The following is a 16,382-nucleotide window of genomic DNA, read 5'->3' on the forward strand; positions in this document are numbered from 1 at the left end:
TACTGCACGTGTTGCCGCTAGCCACAGTGCGGATGGCGAAAGTGTCTAGTCCACCTCTAGAATCTTTGTTTCTTCCAGAAACAAGCTTTCGCGAGCTTCAGGTGTTTTGACAACTATTAGCGTGAATTAACATTTTCATGCGTGCGTAGTAGATTTCAAGTGATTTCGCGTGGCGCCAAAGTGAACGGTAACTGGCTGATAATTACGCACACTGTTTTCTTTACCCCACAAACCCCTGTGACGAATGTTTTAAGTACCCGCTATCAAAGTTCTGGCTTCTTACAGTGCAAAAATTTCCGCAGCACGCATGCTTAGAGCGAGTGCCTGAAATGTGCAGTGTCTGTGCACGTTAAACAAGTCCATACGGTTAAAATTAAACTAGAGCACACCAGTACGGCGTCTCTCATATCTATTGTGCAGCTTTCAGACGCAAAGGCATAATACTTTGCCATAGCACACATTAATACGTCACACTAGCCACCACTCGTACCAACTGATACAATCCATAACTAGCCATACCATAGCTTACCTCATACCATCCATCCCGGCATTTCTCACCTAAGCTTGGAAGCGCCTACCCTGCAGTGGCCCTTGGAGCGGTAGTCTTAACGATTATTAAAACAGCTGCCTCTGGTAAGGTGCCTAGCAACGGAGACAGGACGTTCAACCTCAAAGACGTCATGTACCAGTCATTGCTCCCAAAGTGCATTTGAACTTTTTCACGCACTCCAGTACGGGATGAAATCACTGCAGCATGATGATGTAGCATGATGATGTAGACTCTAACCTGAGCGATGAAAATTTTCCATCATTTTTGCACTATTATACCTTTTTTGGTTGTGCATATCTATACCCGCTTAGTGTTAGTTTGTTACTCCCATTGTGCCGTAGATGAAGAGACAATTCCTTGAATTCAAAAATCATTCAGAGGCAGATAAACCAATGCGCTTGCTTATGCCCGCGCTTGTCTGCGATGTAATCCCAACACTGTATTTAACTTCCTCGCACAGCTGTCTTTTTCATTTGGATGTGGTACTCTCCTGCCGGTCACCCTGCAGCTGGACAAGTTGTGTCCAGCGGTGCCTTCGGCTGAAATGCATGGGTGAGTTAATAGCTATATTTCCAACGAACTAGTCTAGTTAGTCGACTACAAGAGGCGGCCACAAACCAAGAAATACGGGGCGCAGGTACATGTGCCATATCTTGACTCGCTTAGATTTATTCGATGCAGCCCACGTTTATGGAATCAACTCTGGCGTCAGTGAATGCAATTTTATGAGGGTGAAAAGCAAAAACGCTCATGTGCTGTTCAATTTCAGTACGTGTTAAAGAACCCCTGGTGGTGGAAATTAATTGGAATGTCTCTGCTACTGCGTCTGTCATAGCCCCTGTGCATCTAAAGGGCGTTAATTGAATCCAGCATATATGTTGGTGTAGTAAGCGCTTAGTTTTCCTTTCAGGGACTCAACGAAAGTCGACCCCTAAAGACCGTAATCCTGAAATCGTTTCCCGTCGTCTAGACTAAAGAAAGACGCCATAATTGTGAGCCCTATTATTGTTTCTTTACCGTGCATATACGTATCTCTCATAGGGGTCGTACTGAAGAGATTGCTACTAGGGGCCGTGGCAAATCGCTCACTTATGCTCAGCGAATGCTAGATGCGTGACGTTAAAAACTTAGAAAACGTTAGAAAAAAACATTGCTCGCGCTTATTAATAAAAGGGTGACCACTGTGTTATCTTTTTTAACATTCACACCCTTGAGTGAAAGTTTTAACTATGAGTCCTTTGAGTTTTTGCTACTGTGCCAAATTACACAGCTGATTGGCAATCGGTTTTAGCAAAAATGTAATGTCGATTTTTCTCCCTTTTTGTTCTCGGTCGATACAATTTTTACGGGCAATCTGCGTGTGTGACGTCAAGGGCAGCACTGCCTTTGATGTTCGCTCTGCGTTTTGGAAAAAAAATTTTGACATTGTTTTCGGTCATTTCATGCACAAAGCCAGAGGTCTTAAGAAATGCATCAACAAACAATATTGAAAAACTTCGAGAGTTTCGTTTTGAGTCCCCATATAAGGTCCCGTATTCTATCAAAACTATATTCTTTTATCCTTCTGGCGTAATTTTCTTCAACCTCCTTTTCCAGTCTCCTAACTGTATAGGACGCTGAGGAGATAGCCTCCGACCAACGCGGACAAGTTAGCAGTGTACGCTGGTCCTTAGTATGCAGATGTATATATGGGTGCGCTTTGTTGTCCGTGTAAGCTTGACCCTCGAATGTTAGTATGTTGAACGTGGCTACGCGAAATCGTGACACACATGCGTGAGTTTGGAAATGCTATAAAAGCTTTGTCCCGAAAACATGCGCAAAAACCCATGGTCACATGTGTGCCCAATAAGGAGATATCTTCAGCGCTGCAACGAGTGAGATCATACATCAGATGTCTGTAAATCCGAAACTGGTCTCTCCTATTGCCGCACAATTATTTTGTGACGTTATGTAACATTATTTTTAATAAGTTTAAATATTTTATTTTAAGTATTTATTTTTTATTTTGTTTTGTTAGTTTCTTTTTCTATTCATATCATTTCGCTCTGCTCATTTTCTGTTCGCCCTTTGCTATTATTGCTCAATTTGTGGACTGTTCTGTATCCACTCCTGCTTGGGCCTCACGGCCTGCAGTAGGCCATAAATAAATAAAAATAAAATAAATTAAATCTTCATGACTGCCTTGTTCCCATCGCACATCCTGCTGTTACCCACAGTGGGAGGGCGAAAGTGTCAAGAGCGCATGTGCAATGATCGCTTCCAGGCAACAGATGCAGCGATGTTTTTGCGTCTGTTTTTGCGATGTTTTTGCGATGGCGTGCTGATCGTGTGGCGTAAAGTCTGAGTGAAGTCGAGTCGCTACTGTTGGAGTCGTATAGGTAGATCCTTTTGATGGAGGTGAAATTCCAGAGGCCCGTGTACTTTGCGATGTTAGTGCATGCTAAAGAACACCAGGTGGTCGAAATTTTCGGAATCCTTCACTACTGCGTCCCTCATAGACTGAGTCGCTTGGGGACATTAAACTCTCATAAACCAAAATATAAACTTTTCAAGTGGCTTCTCCTGACCACAGTAACTGCCAGGCAAGACTGATACCTTCACTACCTGAAACCTCAGAGTGAATGTTTAGCGCACGTGTGAACAATGTGCTGGTGTCTTACATTGGCAAAACTTTCCACCTGTGTGCACAGTAGATAGGTGGCAGGCAGATAGGTCGTTGACACTCACAAAGTGAACTAGGAGAAAGCTTCATTGTGCTTGCCGACGGTAGAAAGCCCCCTGAAGCTTTTCCTTCTCTCGTTCACTTTGTGAGAGTTACTCTGTGTATGGTTAGAGCCAATGTCTAAAATGGTTTTAGTACCCCCCCCCCCCTCGCTCCACCCAGGAGGTGTCTAACAATGAAGACAGGACGTTGAACGCAGGAGATATTGTTCCAAATGACTTATAGCTGCCTAAAATCTTTCGAATTTTGTCAGGCACTGTAATCACCGGTTTAGTCGCTGAAGCATTAAGATTTAAGGTGGCGCACAGAGAGAGAGAGCGAATAAAAACAAACCAACTGAGTTTATTTCTTGAAAAGAAAGTGCAGCAACATCAAAGCCATAAAGCTGGGTGAGAAAAATTATTGAAAATTTTTCTTACGCTGCATGCTCTGCGTTTCTTTTTTGCTGTGCATATTTGTACCAGCCTAGTACTAGATGGTGAGCGCCACTGTACCATTACATGCATAGAGGCGAGGTTCATTGAAACGAAAAGTCATTTCAACCAAAAATAGGTAGCGATGAGTTGCGTTTGCCCGCGCTTTTCTACTATATAAACCTAAAATTTTTACTGCGACAGTATTAGAGCAGATGCTCGGAGGAAAAGCGGTACTACTTGTCGCATTAATTCGGAATTTGCAGAGAGGGTTCTGAAGTCAAACATTGTCAGTATGAGGTCGTAGCATCACTGAAATGTCATATGACATGTAACGATGTAAAGAAAATTAAATTCTTTGAAAATGAAATTGATGCCGTTATTGGGAATTGAACCCATGGCCCTCGGATTGTGAATCGTACATGTTATCCCTATAGGCCATTGGGCGTGTTCGACTTGGTAGAAGGTAGACCTTTTGTGTTGTATATACTCCGTTTTATATATCAGGTACAACACTGTGACAGGTACGAAAGTAGTCCGCACGGGAAAATAAAGGTAGTCGCGTTACTCTGCGCTTGCTCTCTGGCCGAGATGTTTAAGACACAAGAAAGCGACAGCATGTTGTCAGCAATGAGGGTGTACGTAATCAGGCTCATAACAAATGTGTCGTATAGTAAGCCTGCAAGGAAGGCTTTACTATGTTTCACTCACCACCAGGAGCGCACTACTTTTTAGTCGCGGATGCAGGGAACGCAAGCAAGTGCTTGGCAGCATTGCACCTGATGCATGAAACGGAGTATAGTGCGTCACGTGGTCTGTCTGTCTGTCTTTCTTTCCTTCTTTCTCTCTTTCTTTCTTTCTTTCTTTCTTTCTTTCTTTCTTTCTTTCTTTCTTTCTTTCCTTCCTTCTTTTCCTTTCTTTCTTGCTTCCTTTCTTTCTTTTTCTTTCTTTCTTTCTTTCTTTCCTTCTTTCTTTCTTTCTGTCTTTCTCTCTTCCTTTCTTTCTTTCTTTTTTCTTCCTTTCTTTCTTTCCTTCTTTCTTTCTTTCTTTCTTTCTTTCTTCCTTTCTTTCTTCTTTCTTTTATTGATGTCTATTTTTACCAAATGGAGGAGGCCGAGGTAAAAGCTGCGGCAGTCCCGCTTGAGAGGCCCTCGACCCCCTTTACATGTGGCAGCGCGGAGAAGCACAACATACAAAACACAACATACACAGGTCACCTGTCCCGGAAAAACAATCGCTCAGATATACATAAAAGATAAGCTGAAAAAAAAAAACTCTTACAACACACTACATAATCAGTCAAAACCACATGAACTCAAGAAAGTCTTGAAATTGAGGGGCTCATTTTTTCGACACTGATGCCATTTTCATGAAGAGAATTTAATAGGCGTGGTAAATTGTTCTCAAGGATTTTTTTACTATAAGTTGTCTGGTATGCCTACTGATGTAAGCTTATTTGTACGCTTTTTCATATAACCGTTAACGCTGTTCTGTCATACCCTTAAGGCGGAGCTCAAGTATCCGATAATTCTTTCACTTCTTCGCAGTGCTGGCTTTTTCCTTTGGATGTGGTACATCTGCGCCCGGCGTCTGGACAAGTGGTGTCCAGCGGTGCCTTCGGCTGAAATGCGTGAGTTGGCAGCAATTTTCAGGATTAAGTACGGTTGGGCTAGTTAACTCCAAATGACCCCAAACCTACCACTTTGGTGTGCGGCCACGTGTGTTCCATACATGTTTATTCGTGGACGTGTATTCGATCCGGCTTAAGGTCGCAGTATCGAATCCCATTCACGTTCACCGCATTTTGATCGGGCTGAAATTCTAAGCCGCCCATGTGCTGTGTGATATCAGTGCACGATAAAGAACCCTGTAGGCGTTCGAAATCAATCCGTAATTCTCCACTACGCCGTTTCTCATAGCCCGTGTGAAGCTTCGCGGAGTTCAATTGCAGATAACATAGCATCCGAGTAGATTTTTATGCGAATTCAGGATGTTCTTGGTACGTAACGCGTATTTGTCGTTGAGAAAACTTCAACAAAGTCAGATCCCAGGTCCGGAATCCCGATGACATGTAGTGTGTTGCCTGGAAGAACGAGTTTGGCATAGCGGCTAGAGGGATGTTTTCATTCAGTGTGGCTTAACCGAGCAAGCACCCCAACATCCACACGAGAGCCGTATTGGACGTTGTTGTCAAGAAGGGGACGCCAGGAATGCGTAATTAATGCTAATCGTGTTGAGTGCCACCCGCATGTAATGTCTAAAAGATGCTCGCAAATTAACCCATTTTGGGCACGCTGGCGAGTTGAAAGGGCTATCGACAATAAGCTGTTTCGGCATGCAGCGGGTATCGCGACCTGCTAGACAGTAAAAGGTAATCAGTTCTTACTCATGACAAGACTTGGAGTTCGGATGATACATTGTCGATGCTGAGTGGGATCGCCACTGAGTTAACGAAGGGTTAAATTATGCATATAATCTGTCCCAGCCCAGATAGTGTTCGCTATGGATTACCAAACAATGGTAAGGTATATTGCCGGGATAGTTGGTTCTGCATGCTAATTTGTGTAACAAGGTGCTATATTGACGCTCAAGTTGAGGCGCTTGTGTTTGCCGTTCTGTCTTATTGTGTGTGCCAATGTAGCGCCTTGTTTCAAAAGTTAGAATGAAATACTTTATTAGCCGCTAACGCCAATTTCGCACTTCGCATACTCCCTATTTTCTAGTAACCATCATCCGGACTCTCCGCTAATATTCATGCAATCAGAAAGTAAACTTGCGACTAATGAGTCATCCAGAATCTCCGCTCATTTACGCTGTCAACAAGTAAACTTCTACCTAATGAATTAAAGGCGTCAGTATTTTATGGCCGGTTGTCTGCGGGGTTCTGATTACTGCTGAAAAATATTTCATTTTTTAGGGTTACCAGGGATTACTTGAGCTGCATCGGCAACTTGTTCATGGAATCCTTTCACGATATTTACAAGTCCGCAATGATGTGATTATGCGGCGACCGGCCCTGTATAATGGTTTTTATGGCTACTTATGTTGGTACCTATATTAACAGTTGGTGAAGAAGCCGTTATATAAGCTGTCTTATCAGTTCACAAGAAGCATTACACGTACGTGGGGGTTGTCCAGTTTATAAAAGTATTATGTGAACAACATGGGGCAAAGATCCTACACAATGCTGCCAGAAAAGGCTAATCATTTAAGTTTGGTTTTGGTTCACACAAATGGATTTCCAATTACCTCTTCGAAATATCAAATATCCCGTCCTAGGCATCTTTCCTGTGAAATGCTAGTCATATCACCCATAACTACAGCGCAAACGACAGGACAGTATTGAAGAAGGTACACCACACAGCGCTGTCTTCATCTCTGTCCTGTCGTTTGCGCTGTAGTTATGAATCATTGAAAACACCAACTCGCCCAACAAATGCTTTAGTCATATCACACTATAAGCCTGGTCTAAGCGCTCATATGCTTTGCGATGTCAGCCCAGGTTAAAGAACGCCAGGTGCTCAAAATTTAACCGAAGCCCCCGACTGCGGCTTCCCGCATGCCCCATGTGTCACTTCGGAATGTTAATACCCGTTAAAAACCGACAATCTACAGTCCTTTTATACCTGGACATCGAAATTCGGATTTCGTTCATTGCTGTTATTGGTTAACGAAGTAATAAGAATCTATTTCCCTCCTTTTACCAGCTGCTGTCATACTAAAAACCCTGAACAAGTAGTTTACCCGCAGACGGTAGTAACGAGTGTGTTTTAACTGCCATTCATACAATTCTCTTGACGCATGCTATCGCGAACAGTTTGACTGAAGCTTTTCCAAATCATGACACCTGTGTTGATCTGCCGTAGGGAATATTTGCATCGCGTGTGGGTCTCTGCCTCTGTCTCGCCGCCGTCATAAGCACTTGCATTGCCTAGTTAACGTTGGTCTAAGAGATGTTATGGGTCTGTGAAATATCGCATGCATTTATGAATCGCAAAAGACGCCAAACAAAAATAAACCAGTTCGCAATAATGAGCAGACTATAACAATTGCTACATCATTTTCGCTGTAACACTCACAAACTCAAATGAACTCTTGCTCGAGACAGCAATGATAGAACTGCGGCTGAAACGAAACCAACACCACGATGACTCCGTTTTAGAGGTGAACTGTGGATAAGTACGACAATAGCGATCTTAACTGACGGCAGAACGACTCTACTTGTCTTCGAAGTAAGTCCCTTAGATACTGTGTCAGCAAAGTGGAGTAACAGTTAAATAAGTGAGTCGGAATGAGGTAAATGGTGCGAAGGCCTTGGCGTGTATGCTTCGTTCTCCCTCAGAAGTCACGCCATAAAAACGAGGAAACGTAATCGCGAGAACAAAGAAGGCATGCCTGCATTGGTCGTGATCATCGTCGCTGATCGCCATTTCATGTCAAACTGCAGGCGGCATCTGGAGTCTCCCACCAAGGTTGTCAGTCGAACCCATGCCACCAACAGGTAAGTGAATGACTTACAGGAAGCGGAGTATCTGAGTATCTTGCCTTCTATCATCGCCGCTCCTGACAGAATGCTCAGGGCGTTGACCCCGCTATCTTTCTGACCTAAAGCAGGAATTCCCTGCAACGAGGCATGCACCGAAACCGGGATCGCCTACTTTGTCACCCCTGCTTTCGTCCCGTGGGTGTTTGCGACGTCGCCAGTGCCCGCACCCCCTCTCATCCCGACAATGGAGATGTGAGCGAGATACCTGTCAGCGGTAAGTCACAACCAGCGTCATAACTGCTTCTGCTTGTTGAGCCGATCTGTGCGTGCGGCTTATTATAATTCCATACTGGGAACGACTCTTGGACACCAACACGTGGCTGTGAAATCTCTTCACGTGCTGCCAGCAGTAGAGACACTGTGAAAGCAAATTGGTGGCGCATCTTCACGCTCTGTGACGTCACACCAACGCCACTTTCTTAATTGAAGCGAGGAGTTTTTCACCCTTGGCACCCGTTGCTGAGCATTAGCGCCTACATATGGCGGTCCGAAACTGAATTCAAGGACGTGGTCTCGAATCCCGTGTGAGGCCTTTCACTTCGGCGTCCGTCATTGCTCCCAGTAGTGGTGATTTGGGACGTTTAACCCCATATTACCACATATCTCACGGCAAGAATGGGAGGCTTGCTGGTTGCTCATTAAATCGGCAATCGCGTTAAGCTGGTTGTGGGATGAAACGCGAATAGACGAAGAAACGAAAGTACGAAAGTACGGACGAAGTGCTCCATCTGTACTTTCTTTCCTTCTTGTGTGTTTCGTCTTTCGCCCGTTAAACAGTTTAGGGCGATTCCTTGCGCCCAGTCTACGTCTGGAGGACACCCCGTGTCCTTCAAGATGTTGATGGGAGGAATCTTGGTATGCTGCATTTTTCATGCACTCGCCACGGTTGCTCCGTGGTTAGCGCGTTCGGCTACTGATCAGGAGTACCTGGATTCGAACCTGACAGCAGCGGCCGCGTTTCGATGAAGGCGAAACGCAAAAGGCACCCGTGTTTGGTGCGACGTCAGTGCACGTTAAAGATCCCCAGGTGGTTGAACTTACTCCAGAGCCATCCATTACGGCACTACTTTCTCTTCTTTCAATTCAATCTTCCTCTCTCTCCTCTCGGCCCGATTGAGGTCTCCACCAAGAAGTTAGACAGTTAGTGCGGTGTTTCCTTTCCTCAGAAGCGCTAATTTTTTCTCATGATCGTCGTGGTTTGGTTTGGTTTGTGGGATTTTAACGCCTCAAAACGACTCAGTCTATGAGTGATGCCGTCGTGAAGTGCTCCGGAAATTTCGACCACCTGGGGTTCTTTAACGTGCTCTGACATCGCACAGTACACGGGCCTCAAGAATTTCGGCTCCATCGAAATTCAACCGCAGCGGCCGAGATCGAACCCGCGTCTTTCGGGTCAGCAACCGAGCGGCGTAACCACTGAGCCACCGTTGGTGGTGGTGGAAAACATTTATTTACACATGCACTACTGGAGGTATTGCATGAGCTGACCCAGAGGGGGCCAGCCCTTACAAGTACTAGGTGGAGGTCCCTAGTTCGGGACCCCAGTGGCGTCGGCCGCCGCCCGGGCTCGCGCGACCAAGGCCCGTTGGGCCTGCAGGTCAGAGCAGCCGAGCAGGGTCGCCTCCCAGTCCTCCCGGGTTGGGTTGGGGTGAGAGGGGATAGCAGGGTTGGAGGGGCAGGCCCACACCATGTGGTAGATGTCCGAAGACTTCTCCGCACAGTGCGGACAGTTGCCCGAGAAAGAAGCGTCGAAGTGTTTGAGAGCTGCCGGGCACAGCAAAGTATTGGTATACAGGCGAAGCAAAAGCCGCTCCTCCGCCTTTGAGAGACCTTTACACGGGCGGGGATAAAGACCATGGCCAGATTGATAATGTAAAACAATGTCTTTAAAGGAGTAAGCGGGAGTGAATTCGAGTTCCTGATCGTCGGGGTCGGAGGGGAATGTCCGGTGAGAGAGCGCGCGGGCGGCGGCGTCAGCTGCCTCATTTCCCTCAAGGCCCATGTGAGCAGGAGCTCAAACGATACGCCGGTGCGCGGGGTCCCCGGTGTAGACGCTGTTTTGGAGAATGCGGTAGGCTAGATATGGTACCCAGCCCTGCTCGACGTTCCGACATGCCCCTCGCGAGTCGGAAATAATTGTTTTTGAATTGGAATCAGATGCAGCCAACGCAATGTCGACCTCCTCCGCGTGTGTTATGTCACGGGCTCGGAAAGTAAGGCCGTTCACTGTTTTGGATTGGTGGACGACTGCGGCCGTGTACCATCCCCCGTGGTGGAGGCCGGAGGCATCCACGTTGAATACGCCGGGTTTCGATCCATAGTGGCGGGCCAGGGCTTGCGCCCGCGCCAAGCGCCGGCCATTATGGTCTTCACGGTTCATGTTCGCGGGAAGAGGGCGCACGTGGAGGGCGCATCTCCACTGGGATGGAATACGTACGCGCTCTTCCATAAGAGTGGTGTGTTGGATGGGCAGTCGGGCAAGCAGGAGGCGAGCCGACGATGTCTTTGAGAGACGTGTGTATTGGTTGGTCAAGTGGGCTTCTCGGAGCTCCCGAAATGAGCCACCGCGGCGACAGTGGCAAAATAGCTGCGCGGCTTTCACCCTCCCATTTGTTGTTCTCTTGAGATCGTCTTCACAGCCTCGAAGAAAATGCGCCTGCTGTGCTCACTTCTTTTATACTTTCTCCCCACGTTCTTATTCTCCTGCGCTTTTCTCTGTTTCCAAAAGATAGCGAACTCATTTTTGCCTTTCTCGACTGAACGCAGCTTGTTACTGTCGCGGAAACTCATATGGCTTGTACGTGTGCTAATGCCGCACGTAAACATTTCTGTGCGCCTGTGTATGACGCAGCCGCAAAGGTCATCACACATCTTTGGAGACATGGCATCTTTTGGATTCGGTACCTCGCCACCTTCCGCATTGCGGTTTCATCCAGCATAGCCTTCTACTGGAATGCACTGGGTAAGTTGACAGATGTTTTTGCACTCTAGTACTGTCGAGGATCTCATATCTACAGTTCGTTCATTTTACATGGCATTGTAGTACATGACATGGGGGAGAGGGGGGAGGGGGGAGAATAATATTATCAGTGTGAGCCTAGTGCACGTCAATCGGACAGAGAGTGAGTAAAGGTTTTTTGAAGAGTGCGGTGGTGATGTATCAGACGGGGAGGTCCAACTACTGTTGAAGAGACATAGAATATCCGTCATACTCACCTTGACAGCGCCTCGTGTCACGTTTCCGAAAAGGCTTTCAGCCACAAGAGCGATGTGAAAGCGATAAATGCGTATTTGTTTTCGATACGCGACCGAGATAACCGGTACGAACCAGTCTGTACCCGTCGACAGCTTTCCTTGACAATGAAGTAAAGGCTACAGGGACGCAGCATCCGTAAATGTGCCATTCCGTTAGAGTTCGGCCGCACGATAGTGCGCCTCGCAACCAGGTGCTTTCCTCTCCCCGTGGAACGTTCACTCCGTCGCTGTACGCTGCTGGTGTAGATGGTGCCATGTAAGGAGTATCTTGTAACAAGACATGTCTAGCGAATTCCAGTCAAGAAAACTGTATATATGCGCTAACTTAAGAGCCCCATGTCCCCACACCCACCGGCTGTGTCTCTCTTTGCCACTTTGGCAGGTTAGTGTTGCCACCTGCCAAGGTTGATACATGAGAAAAAAGCTGCGACCAGCCACATGCCACTTTTGGCAGGTGACAAAGTGGGAGTAGTAAAACCCCTCTGCTTTTCTAGGGCAGAAATACGAGAGACCGGAAGGTGGTTGCTACGGGAAGAACTCTGTCACCTGGCAAAGTTAGTACACGGGAGAACCAGGTGCGGGTGGCCACGGTTGGTCGGTGGCAAAGTGACCAGGCTTTTGCTCCTAAAAATATTCGCCGCTTTGACGTTACTACTTGCAATTGCGCTGTGGTCCCCAGGTGGTCGAAATTACTCCGGAGTCCTCCACTACGGCACCTCTTTCATTTCAATCTTCCTCTCTCTCCTCACGGTCCGATTGAGGTGCCCACCAAGAAGTTAGACAGTTAGTGCGGTATTTCCTTTCCTCAGACGCGCTAATTTTTTCTCACGTGGTGATGGTTTGGTTTGGTTTCTGGGAATTTAACGCGCCAAAGCGAATCAGTCTTTGAGGGATGCTGTCGTGAAGGGCTCCGGAAATTTCGACCACCTGGGGTACGTCATTTGCAGCCCGCAGTTTTCCAGTTTAATACAGGTCCTACCTTTAGGTCGTTAGTGCTTGTATAGATATGAGAAGCGAAGAATGAAACTAAAGATCCAGAGCCATCGCAATGGTGCCTCATTACTGCGCCTAAAGAAATCCGACGTCGTCGAAATTTCTGGAGCCCTTCACTACTGCATCTCTCATAGCTGAGTCGCTTCGGGACGATTAACCCCAATAAAACCAAATCAAACCTAAAGAGGCGGGTAATTATGACCTCATTGTTTTTCATTAAATCTCGAAAGGCTTGCAACAGCAACACAAAGAATCGAATGAACAATGCGTCTGCTAGTAAGACACTGCTAACTTGCACATCACTTTTCTCCATAACGTTCATAAAAGCAGTCATGTAGCCCACCGCAGTGGCTTAGATATTTTGGCGCTCAGCTGCTGATCCCAAGGTTGCAGGTTCGATCCCCGCGGCGGCCGTATGTCGATGCAGATGCAATACGAAAGCGCGCTTGTTCTGTTCGATGTCAGCGCACGTTAAGGAATCCCAGATGGTCTTAATTAATCCGGAGCCCTTTACTACAGTGTCCCTTATAGTATGTGCCGCTTCCAAACGTTAAAACTCCACAATCTACAAAAAAGAAACCATGTAAGATTTCATATAGGCATGAAACCCGCAGGTTTCAACCATATACATGCCACCAACCACATGTCGCTTCTACGGTGACCTCGTCAGTTATTCACGACGTCAGTTATTCACGAGCTGTGATATTTGTATTTTGTTGCATCAAGCAGTCATGAACGGCTCAGCGCAGCATGAAATATTTAAATTGCGGCTCCCTTTTATTTTTTGCTAGTTCCGACTTTCGAGCGTAAAACTACCTTTCTTGCAGCGACGTGTTGGATACTTCAAAGCGATTACTTTTCTTGTGCTCAAAAATAACAACAAGGATGTGATATGTCGGAAACAATTCTTTTAAGGCAGACGTGCACAAAACATACTTATGAGTCATCATACGGAATACAGGAGTGCGTATGAACAACCGTCCATGTAAAGGCATGTTGAGTATCTGGCCCACCTAGCTGCTGATATGTCGAGTTTCTTTTCCTTCATTTGTTTCATATTAATTTGGCAGAATTTTACCGCAGGATATTATTGTAAACTGTGTCACTGTTTACACTCGAAAGGTTTTAGGATTAGCCATATGATAAGAAGATGAGAAAGCGTTTTAATACAGTATATGAATGCAGAAGTAGTATTTCAGTCGCAAGCGGTCTGCTTAATTCACCTAATTGTTCCCATTACTTAAATGCCTCGCATTATTTGGCTCTAGTATGCTAAAGTGTAAACATTTATTTCCAGGGAGAACTTATGCTCTGACCACTCCCCTGCCAACCTAGACCCGGTCGTGTGGAATACTTCCGTCGTGTCTGGACGGTTGGTTTCAAGGAACCTCAGCTCCATCCACTGCCCACATTAGTGAGAAAGAAGCAAACACCTAAACTCAGTAATGCGTGCAAACTAACTGAGTCAGGTTCAAAGCGCGCTGTAGCGGAGAGGGATCCAAAATTTCCGCTGCAACACCGGACCTTGCCTATATCTTTTGAGGCATACCCTTTCATCTGTCACGATCGCCGCTATCCGCCACTTTGCAGCTCCTGCCTCTCGTCAGGCTCATGTGGTCCTCACTGGGAAAAGCAATGGAAGGGGTTCCATATACTGAAGATGCATAGCCAGTGCCTACAATGCGTTTGCCTTGTAAGTGTCAGCCACGACGCTGACGTCTCGTCGCCACTGACTCCTCCCGACAGCTCATCGGTGAGGGAGACGGAGGTAGAAAAAGTGGGGAGGAGGGCTACCACCTGAATTTCGCATACCAATGCCCGCCGACACAAAGTTTACAAACGAAAACTCAAAAAGCAATGGAGATACACTGGTTAGACATTGGGCGCAATTGGCGCAGAGATGTGTTCCTACCGGTTTTCCTTGTGTTTGGTGGAGTACACAAGCTTTATGTTCTTCCTGCGGAAGCGCCCATTGAAGCCCGTGTATGTCATCGAGATTGTCTTTCCTCGCCCACAACTCCTTCCTGTTCTTCCTCATCTTCCAAGCTCACCTGGATAAGAGGGATGACCTATTTTCCTCCCAGCGCGGTTGTGCATGTTGTGTGCAGAATACTTGGCCATGTGTAACTGTGCGCCTGTAAAAGCATACTTGCTATTTACTATTACCTTACTGGCGTTGGCCTTAAGGTAATAGGCGATGCGCGCAGTTGTATGGATAGCGTTTCCTTAAAATGACCGAAGTGTAAAACGTTGACAACAACAACCCCAATGACACAGAGAGAGAGAGAGAGAATAAACTTTATTTATAGAGTCTTTGGAGAGGAAGGCTCTCTTCTGGCGCAGGCAGGCTACTGTCGCTTGGTGGCCTTCATCTCTTGGATCTCGGCGGCCTGGTCAGCTCTCTCTGTGAGCAACGTTTGCTGCCACAGGTCCCCCGGCCGCAAAACTAATTAGCAAATACCGCCCAGAAAGTCGAATCAAAATAATATGGACCCCCGCACACTCAGGCCTGCCAGGAAACGAAAAGGTCAACAACATAGCCCGAGAAACAAACTATGCGGGCAGAGCCAGATGCGTTCCCAAACCACGGGGCCAGCTCAGCTAGGGACCATCTACTCACTTTTGGCGAAATCACGACTTTTTATCAAAGGAGCAGATTGGAGTATCCCCCGCCCAACCCCACGCACACGCAAGAGCCAGAAAACTCTCTCAGACAGCTCCAAACACACACATTCCCATGCCCCGCAATACTAGCCAAAATTCATCCCGATATATACTCCGCAGAATGCAAAAGCTGCGGAGAGTATGCTAACCAACCCCAATGAACACAATGAACGCAGACGGACTCTGGTAAGTGAATTCGTAAATTGGTTTTCGAGGAAACGAAATGGCGCAGTATCTGTCTCGTGCATCAATACGGACACCTTAACCGCACCGTAAGGCATGGGAAGGCACAGCAGCCCAGCGCCACGACCAATGAGACACCGCGGCGGCTGAGGGCGCTCGACCACTGAGCCGGAGTTCCCGGGGTAGAACTCGGCTGCGGCGGCCGCGTTTTGATGGAGACGGAATGCAAAATGCGCTCATGTGCTGTGCCATGTCAATGCACTTTAAAGATCTCCAGGTGGCTGAAATTATTCCGGAGCCCACCAATTATGGCACCCCTTTCTTCCTTTCTCTCTCACTCCCTTGGTTATCCCTTCGGTTGCGGCGCGGTTCAGATGTCCACCGAGATGTGACAGTTACTGCGCCGTTTCTTTTCCTCAAAAAGAATTGCTGACGATTATGTTACCTCTTGTTGCGAAATTTGAGCGCAGCTCATCAGCTCTTACAGCTTTTCGATGGCTTGAGGCAAAGAATTCGAGCAAGACATATATGTACATTACAAAAAACTTGTTACTTTTTAAACATACTCTTTCCTCAAGAAACGCTCCACTAACAGTTCTTGATTGTCGTAGAGGAAGCTTTGTGGTCTGAGAAATGGATACATGCTCGAAATGGATATATGCTCGTCAGCTGAATCCAGTTTCTGTTTGCCTTTCATCTTCGTAATCGTTTTTTTTCATTCCTCGGTTATTTTTACCACTTTACCTATGTGACACTAGTGACGTCACCACTAGATTACGTTACATACAATTGATAACGAAGTAACGACAATTTCCTAATTAGTGACTAATTACTGATTGATTACTAAAAAATTGGCGGGGGCTTAGCTGTGGTTAAGCCTGGTAGGTTGCGAAAGCGCGCAGCGCCTCCAACTGAAGGAACGCAGTGCGCCGCGTCTACAGGTCACGCGTGGCTACCGGCCGGCGCTGCGCGACGACTGAAAGCGTCTTGGAACGCAGTGCGCCCTACAGGTCACGCGTGGCTACTGGCTTTTTGAGGAAAAGAGATGGCGCAGTA

The 16,382-nt window shown here is 46.7% G+C and overlaps 1 long non-coding RNA gene across 2 annotated transcripts; it reads left to right on the plus strand.

The window, feature by feature from the left end:
* Positions 1–1,013: 1,013 nt before the first annotated feature.
* LOC149347816 (uncharacterized) lies at positions 1,014–11,194 on the plus strand. Of its 2 annotated transcripts, none has more exons than XR_016292219.1 (5): positions 1,014–1,102; positions 5,233–5,315; positions 8,133–8,186; positions 8,297–8,445; positions 11,111–11,194. It is a non-coding gene; the product is annotated as an uncharacterized LOC149347816 (long non-coding RNA). The 2 variants fall into 2 exon arrangements; XR_016292220.1 differs by having other exon boundaries at positions 8,300–8,445.
* The last annotated feature ends 5,188 nt before the right edge of the window (positions 11,195–16,382 follow it).

This window comes from Amblyomma mixtum, chromosome 4 (assembly GCF_055824585.1).
Source record: "Amblyomma mixtum isolate Tamu chromosome 4, ASM5582458v1, whole genome shotgun sequence".
Classification (NCBI taxonomy): Eukaryota; Metazoa; Arthropoda; class Arachnida; order Ixodida; family Ixodidae; genus Amblyomma; species Amblyomma mixtum.